Source organism: Chiloscyllium plagiosum, unplaced genomic scaffold (assembly GCF_037043375.1).
Source record: "Chiloscyllium plagiosum isolate Xiang-an unplaced genomic scaffold, Cpla_swu_hap1 HiC_scaffold_3, whole genome shotgun sequence".
NCBI lineage: Eukaryota > Metazoa > Chordata > Chondrichthyes > Orectolobiformes > Hemiscylliidae > Chiloscyllium > Chiloscyllium plagiosum.
In genome coordinates, this window is record NW_028270141.1 from 28,454,171 (window position 1) to 28,463,010 (window position 8,840).

Genomic DNA, 8,840 nt, shown 5'->3' on the forward strand with positions numbered 1-8,840 from the left:
CATTCTGCAAGACACAACTAGTCAGACATACTGCTACGCTTGCCAGAACAAGCATACCTTTTACCTGATCCAACACGCAAACAAGATGCTGCAGGCAGTTTGAACACAAATCCATTTATCCCGATCTGTGGAATTCCTGGTGTGAGGTGGAGATTCATTTTTTTATTAACCCATTTACCAAAAGTACATCATAAAAAGGAAAATAATGTAAAACAATCAATTAGTAGAGATGAGTCTGAGATGGATTTCTGCACTATTTTTCTTTACAATTGTAGAATACATTGAACAGTGGCAAACTATGAATAAAATGCGAAGTATACGTTGAGGAGTATAAGCAGTAAAAATCAACAAAATAGTATACAGTACATGAGTTATGACTTTCGTGTTCAACAAATAATCCAGAGCTCTTGGATTGAAATTCCATTATGGTAAGCCATAGCAATCAATCTCAGAGTGATCCAAAGATTTTGCACATTGTGTCACAATAATATAAAATATGAAGTACTGACCTTTGAATTCCATCAGCTGATTTTGAACTTGGAAATTTTATAGATTGAAATGATGTTGAAAAGGTACCAAAACATTGACTTAAATTGGCCATGTAAGTCACCTGACCTGCAGCAATTAGCCAGGATTCATGAATCAACTAAGAAAAGTGTGAACCGAAATAAAAAGTTGCTCCAACTCATCCATCCTGACCAAGTTCCCAAACTAAACTAGTCCCACCTGCCTGCGCTTACCCAAATCCCTCCAACCCTTTCCTATTCATGTACTTATCCAAATGCCTTTTAAATGTTGTAACTGTACCTGCATCCACTGCTTCCTCAGGGAGTTCATTCCACACATGAACCAGTCTCAGTGTAAAAAACATTGCCTCTCATGTCCTTTTTTAAATTGTTCTCTTCTCATCTTAAAAATATGATCCCTAATTTTGAACTCCCCACACCTTAGGGAAAAGACCTTGGCTATTTAGTTTATCTGTATCCGTCATGATTTTATAAACCTCCATAAGGTTACTGCTCAACCTCCGACGCTTCCATCATCTATTTGGTTTACGTTATCGTGAGAAAGTTCATATATTGGAGATGAAACACTGTGGTGATCAACCCTGAAAAACATGACTTCAGAATATACAAACAAGCTGATATTTCAAAGAGCTGTCTCTTGACAGTCCAGGAGGTGAATGGATTTTAAAAATGCAAAACTGAATACAAGAAGGAGGCTCTTCTCCTTTCAAGAAGAAAGTGCACTGTGGTAGCACTGATTGAAAAGAAACATCAGGGAACTGAGAACTTAAAAGATAACTGCAATATTTGCCATTACTGACCATCCAAGTGACCAACTAAATGACTGTGGTCTCCGGTTAATATCTTACTCTGCAAGGACACTCAAAGCTGCAGAGTATTTCATCTTCCATTGAACTGGACATATTACCCTTTAATCTTTTAACTTTGTACATATGTGGGCAAGGAGCGATTACAGACCAAAGTGACTACATGCTTGACATTGTTCTCTCTGTAACTAAAGAAAACCTTACAGCTTAAAAATTCACCATTAGTCGATTCAGCTATCAAGGAAACTCTGAATGAGCCACCAAAGTAATTTTGCAGCAGTATTTATATGCTCAGAAGAAAAGGTAGCACCAGTATTATGTGTGTATCATATATACACAAGCACTGTCCAATTGTACACATCTTTGTTGACATAATCACAGAATAGTGAGTATAAGTTGAGTTGAGGTCTAGAATCAATCATGATTTTACAGAATGAGGGAGCAGATTTAAGGGGCTGCATAGCCTATTTTCCAGTTTGTTAATTATTAAACTGACATTTGTGCTCACATTTTATTAGGAAATGAAAGCGCATCAAGGACTTTACAGGAGAACAAAATCAAACATGACCATTCATGGGTTGATTAAACTTTACAAAACTATGAGGGATACAGATAGGATAGATTGGAAGGAATCTTTTTTCTTAGTGGAGAGACTGATAGCTAGCAGCCATAGATTTAAGGTAAGAGACGAGAGATTTGGAGGGGATTTAAGGATTTTTTTTTCACTCAGTGGTTAGTGACCACTGATGGGGTTATAGAGATGGGAAACCATCGCAACATTTCAGAAGTAGTTATATGAACATATGAAATGGTGCAGCTTGCAGCACTTTGTGCCAAGTACTGGGAAATGGGATTAGAATGGATGATGACAGCTTGATGAACGTCATGGACATGATGGACTGAATGACCTCTTTCTCCATTCTACTCTGACTCTATGAGTCGATCATACTGACAGCGCAACTGGTAATCTTAATTTAATTTTCAGTTTAATTTTTAGTACAGAAACCTTCTATTGTGAATTCATCATGAGATCTTTTGTTTCATCAGCAAATCTAAAGGGATTTTTAACTCTGCTACACTTTCAAAAACCATCTTTGTTGTGACTTTTGGACCCACATCTTAAAGATATCTGGGTGGGCTATCCTTTGTTTGTAATTATCTTTTCTTGTGTGTTTAGCATGGATGCGGAATGGCTATCTATTGCAAGTACAGTTTGGCTTTTGAACAAATGAATCTTTATCCTTTTTTAAAATTTAAACTTTCAAGAAAGGCAGGGCATGTTATCATGCTGCCTCACAGCGCCAGGGACCTGGGTTCAATTCCAGCCCCGGGTGTCTATCTGTGTGTAGTTTGCACATTCTCCCTGTGTCTGTGTAGGTTTCCTCAAGGTGCTCTGGTTAATCTCAATTAAAAGATATGCAGGTTAGGTGAATTGGCCATGCTAAATTGCCTATACAGTCTAGCGATATGTAGGTTAGGTGGGTTAGCCATGGGAAATGCAGGGTTACAGGAATAGGGTAGGGGGTTGAGTCTGGGTGGAATGCTCTTCGGAGAGTCAGTGTGGGCTTGTTGGGCCAAATGGTCTGTTACCACACTGTAGGGATTCTGTGAAAGCCTCTTTGATATCTGACCTTGAATGTCACAGTTCTTAAGGGGTTCTCAGAAATAGCTCCTGTGGCAGTCAATCAAGAAGAAACAAAAATTATCCCTCCTTCCTCCCCTGTCCTTAACAATGCGAACTCTTGAATGCAATGTTTTTAGGAGGAACTGTGGGGTTTTGAATCATGTTCTTCTTGTTCTGATGTAGCTTTAAGTGGCTCCCTCCAGAATCACTGTATCTTTCTCCCTCATGGGAATGGGTTTCCTCCTCCTTGTGAGAAACCTGTTAGGAATCTGACAAGTATCTAGTGGGATCTGGACCACTGAAGTGTTGCACTGATGCTCCTCTGGTAGGAAAATGAACCTGGAAGTAAATGCTGATGTGCATCTCCAATCAATTATCACTATAAATCAAAATGATGGAATGTTTAATTGAATATAAACATACACTTCATTTGATATGTGAGCAAAGTATGCAATGATTTAATGACATGTTGTAGGATACGATAGACACAGCTTTAATTGCAAGAGTCATACTTTACATTTAATATAAATCAACTTAAAGACAGTGTATAATTTCAAATATCACCAGGACATAGGTGAAACAAGAGCAGTGAGCATGTAAAGGCCTGATTGAGTCATAGACTTCATAAATTACAGTCAAAGGTGCTTATAATGTTCTGAGATTATAATAATTGAGATTAAGTATGAAGCCAGTTGAAGTAAATGGGTCTTTGTTATGATGTGGAAACTTTGTTAATTCAATATAGGTAGAGATTTGAAAAGTGTATGCAAGAAAAGCAAAGTTCCATGATCCCACATTTGGATTCTGACTAGTATATGTCAACAGTGATAGCATACTGTATTAACAAACAAAACCACCTTGAGATATTTTACTACATCAAAGATGCCCAAGAAATACAAGTTGATGTATAACCATTCTTTGTTCTGTTACTTAGCAGAGGCATTAGCTTGCTTAATACAGCTGAACAAATGTGTGTGTTAAAATACATAACAAAAGAACATCATGCAAATGGGTTACGTGCTAACAGTAATGCATATGATTACATTGTGGAAGATTTGGCAAGATCACATGAAAAGAAACTGTTTCTGTCATTTTATGAAGAGCGAGAAGGGGATGTAGATTGTGATTGGCAAAGAAAAGATCATTCAGATTTCAAATGCACTGCCTGCTCAGATGGCAAATACAATTTAAATAGTAATCTTCAAAAGAGAATGGATGATTAGCTGAAAAAGTAAAGCTGGAGGAATCAAAGGAAAGAATAGGGCAATAGGACTAACTGACTTGCTGCTTGAAAGCAGGTGGTGAGAAGGGGTCTGCCTGTGAGATCCTTTATGCACACTCTGTTGCACCGCACACTGCCCCGAAGCGGCTGCGGAGGGGACGAGACTGTCACACACCTCCTTCTGGAAAGTGCCTATGCAGAAGAAGTCTGGAGAGGAATGCAGTGGTGTTTGTCGAGGTTCGTCCCGAACAGTGCCGTGACGTGGGACTCAGTGTTCTACGGTCTGTTCCCTGGGACGCCCACCGAGATGAACATCAACTGTGCCTGGAGGATCATCAACTCAGTCAAAGATGCTCTTTGGTCTGTCCAAAACCTGTTGATCTTCCAGCTGAAGGAGTTGACCCCGACTGAGTGTTGCAGACTGGCACATTCCAAGGTCCTGGACTACATGCTGAGGGATGCGATGAAGCTTGGGGCAGCTGCCGCCAAGCTGCAGTGGGGAAAGACCACCGTGTAAGGTCTGCCTGCATAAGAACAGGGGGCCCACTCAGAAATTGGGCCCCCCTGACACCTCAGCAGAATATCTGTACAGTCAATGTACAGACCTGTGTATACGAATGATTAATTCCGATCTCTGTATGTAAAGAAATGCAATGTGTGCATAAGAATGGCATGACCAATTGTATAGATATCAAAATAATTTTATGAATAAAGTATATTTTTGAAATAAAAGAAACTAACTTGCTGCTTGAAAGCTCTGGAACAGATACATTAGGCCAATGCCCTTCTTCTATTCTGCACAATTCTATAAATCCAAAGCAATGAATTATTTTTGCAGTATAATTTTCTTGCTCGGTTCAATGCATTTTTCACACAGAATGTAGAAATACTTAAGTTACTTAAATTTACAAACCTGTTGATAGATGTTGGGAAAGAATTGGGATTTTCTTTCTAGGGAAAAGTAGAATCAATACGTCTTTATATGGACAAAGCATAAAAGCTTATCACAGTCTAAACTGCCTGACTTTAGATTATTTCCAAATTAGGACCTCGCTAATGCTGCTGTGTACAGGTTACAAGAAGATCCATTGACAATTACAATAAATTTCAGTACATTAATTATTAGCAGAGTTAAAAATAATGTAAAAAAAAAGGATGACACACAATTTCACTTGCAATCCCCATGTGAATGAAACATGATTCCTTTTGCACGTGTGCTCTCAAGGCATTCCGCATTCATGCCAGTAAATTATAGGAGTTCGCTAATTTTTAGTGAACAGGTTATTTTTACAAATGCTTCTATCTAATGATGTTGACACTTATAAAAAGTATTCAAAAGCTATTGTAAGTCAGCCTCCCTAGCTTGGCAGATCACCACACCTGACAAGCTAAACTATATATGAGTGTTGATGGAAGATTCCAGTCCCGCACATTCCAATCTTGTCTTGATCATATCGTGCCAACCTTACAAATCTTTCAACTGACAGCATCAGCAACTTGTTCCTTCAGTTTGGTTTGAGCAATGCTATGAGCATGAAGTAATGCAAGGGCAGTGAAAGTTCACCAACAAAATACATTATTTGTACAATATGATATTAGAAAGCTAAGATAAGAAAGATTTGCAGTTATATAGTAAGCTTTGCAAGCTCCAGACTTCCTAAAGCACTTTACAATAAAATCAGCTTAGAGCAGATTTACAGTTTATTAAATGAGGCTATGCAGAATATATATTACCCAGTATCATTTACACATTGTTGAAGAGCTAATGTAAGTTTACGAAAGTCAGGGCAAAAGGTTGTTGAAAGATTGTGAAGAAAATGTTGCTGACAAAATTGTAGTAAACCCAATGAGCAAACATTTTTATGGGTTAACTGAAAATCAAACCCAGCATTCCCAGAGTCATCACAAAAGTAAAGATTTTGAAAAATACTATTGAATTGCCCAATTTACCCGTGTTGACAGAAAACATAGTTTCTGTACTTGACAAGAATTGCTATTCATTACAAGTAAATACTCTCTAGCTACAGGTAAACAATTTTAGACCAAGATATAACAAGATTAATTAAAAATCACAGCTTACACAACTGTTGATGGAAAAATAAACTGATTTGGCTTAAGTCTTAAAGTGATTTCTTTTGCAAAGAACAGTGATCTGATGGTTCACAGCCCCAACTGTTCAGCTGCTTGGAAATCAATCCATTCAGCCTCCACCACTCAAGAGAAAATGACCCAAGTTTTTCGAGCCTCTTTTTATAGCTCATATCCTGCAATCCAGGCAGCATCCAGTTCACTTTAACCTTCCCTTTAATTTCAAGTAATTGATGTATTTGGTCACCGGCTACCTATTCAACATGCCACACAAAGTTAGAGTTGGTCTTTAATTGGAAACACCTTTGGTTAAGGAGTTTGATGTTCTTTCATAGAATATAGAACAGTACAGCACAGGAACAGGCTCTACACCCCACAGTGTTGTACCAAACATTACACCAAATTCCTTGCATATTCATGTCATAAAATCATCATAGAATCATAGAATCCTTACATTATGAAAACAGACCATTGCGCCGAACAAGTCCACACAGATTCTCCAAAGAGGGTCCTTACCTAAAAGTCCCTTAAACACCCCTATCGTATCTGCCTCAACCAGCACCCTGGCAGTGTGTTCCAGACTCCTACCACTCTCTGTGTAAAAAACATGTCCCTTGTGTCTCCTTTGAACTTCCCCCTCTCACTTTAAATCCAAACACTTCATCTACTGTGTCTGTTGCTCTCGATGTGGTCTCCTCGACAGTGGGGAGACAGGCCGCCAATTTTCAAAACATTTCAGAGAACATCTTTGGGATGCATGCACGAATCAACCTCACTGCCCTGTGGCCGAACACTTCAACTCCCCCTCCCACTCTCCACAAGTCTTGGGCCTTCTCCACCACCAAATTCTAGCCACTCAATGCCTGGAAAAAGAACACCTCATCTTCCACCTTGGGACCCTCCAACCACATGGGATCAATGGCAATTTCATCAGTTTCCTGATCTCCCCTCCCTCCCCCACTTTATCCCAAATCCAGCCCTCCAACTTGGCACTGCCCTCTTGAACTGACCTACCTGTGCATCTTCCTTCCCACCTATCTGCTCCACCCTCCGCCTTCATCTACGTATCGCATTCCCAGCTACTTTCCCACCAGCCCTACCCACCCTCCCATTTATCTCTGAGCCCCCTTGGGCCCACACCTCCTCCCCCCCACCCACCCCCACCCCCACATTCCTAATGAAGAGCTTATGCTCAAAATGTTGACTCTCCTGCTCCTCGGATGCTGCCTGACTGGCTGTGCTTTTCCAGCACCACACTTTTTGATTCTGATTTACAACATCTGCAGTCCTCACTTTCCCTTAGTAACATTCTCCTTGATTAGTAAGGAAACTCCACCTCTTCTATCTTCCTCTCTACCTTGTCTAAAACAACGAAACCCTGTAATTTGATCAGCCAGTCCTGTCCCTCTCTCAACCAAGTCTATATAATGGCCACAACATCATCCCACGTACTGATCCAGGCTCTAAGCTCATCTGCCTCTTGTATAATACTCCTTGCATTGAAATAAACACATTTCAGACCATTAGTACCATGGCATTCATTTACCTGTTTCTGCCTGTCCTTCCTTTCTGATTTACTGAGCTGAACATATCAGCAGCCTCCATTTCAGCAGCGGGAGTTGAAAGAGCATGAGCCAGGGGGCATCCAGGAAAGGAAGTTAGAATATTAAATACTTACCTTAAAACCACCCAATTTGATAGGGTTATTAAGAAGCATATGGTGTGTTGGCTTTCATTAGTAGGGATTGAGTTTAAGATCTGTGAGGTTATGCTGCAGTTCTGTAAAGCCCTGGTTAGACCACACTTGGAATATTGTGTTCTGGTCACCTCATTATAGGAAGGATTTAAAAGCTTTAGAGACGGTGTAGAGGAGATTTACCAGGACGCTGCCTATACTGGAGGCCATATTGTCGTATGAAGAAACGTTGAGGAAGCTAGGACTTCTCTCATTGGAATGAAGAAGGATAAGAGGTGACTTGATAGAGGTGTACAAGATGATGAGAGGCATAGATAGAGTGGATAACCAGAGACTTTTTCCCAGGGAGGAAATGGCTATCATGAGGGGGCATAACTTTAATGTGATTGGTGGAAGATTTAGGGGAAATGTCAGAGTTCGGTGCTTTACACAGAGAGTGGTGGGTGTATGGAATGCACTGCCAGCAATGATAGTAGAGTCAGATACATTAGGGACATTTAAGTAACTCTTAGATAGGCACATGGATGACAGTATGTAGGTTTGTTTGATCTTAGAGTCGGATCAAAGGTCGGCACAACATCGAAAGACGAAGGGCCTGTACTGTGGTACTGTTGTATGTTCTATACACCTTCCCCTCAACCCCTTTACTTGCTGACCTGCTGCTCTGGGTCCCAGCGCCCTGCCACTCTTAAACCTTCCCAGGTAGCACTAGCGAATCTCTCTGCAAGGATGCTTGTTCCCCTCCAGTTGCAGTACAACTCGTCCCTCATTTACAGGTCACCTCTGCCCCAGAAGAGGTTCCAATGATCCAAGAACCCCCTTAAACCTGCCCTCTGCACCAGCTCCTTAGCCATGCATTCATCCTCCCTACCTTTCT

General features: G+C 40.3%; 1 long non-coding RNA gene across 1 annotated transcript; it reads right to left on the bottom strand.

Annotated features, from left to right (window-relative positions):
- Positions 1–3,397: 3,397 nt before the first annotated feature.
- Positions 3,398–6,357, bottom strand: LOC148150541 (uncharacterized). The gene is made up of 4 exons (XR_015751791.1): positions 6,260–6,357; positions 5,093–5,130; positions 4,921–4,984; positions 3,398–4,813 (listed from the first exon to the last, which is right to left on the bottom strand). It is a non-coding gene; the product is annotated as an uncharacterized LOC148150541 (long non-coding RNA).
- Between the last annotated feature and the right edge of the window lie 2,483 nt (positions 6,358–8,840).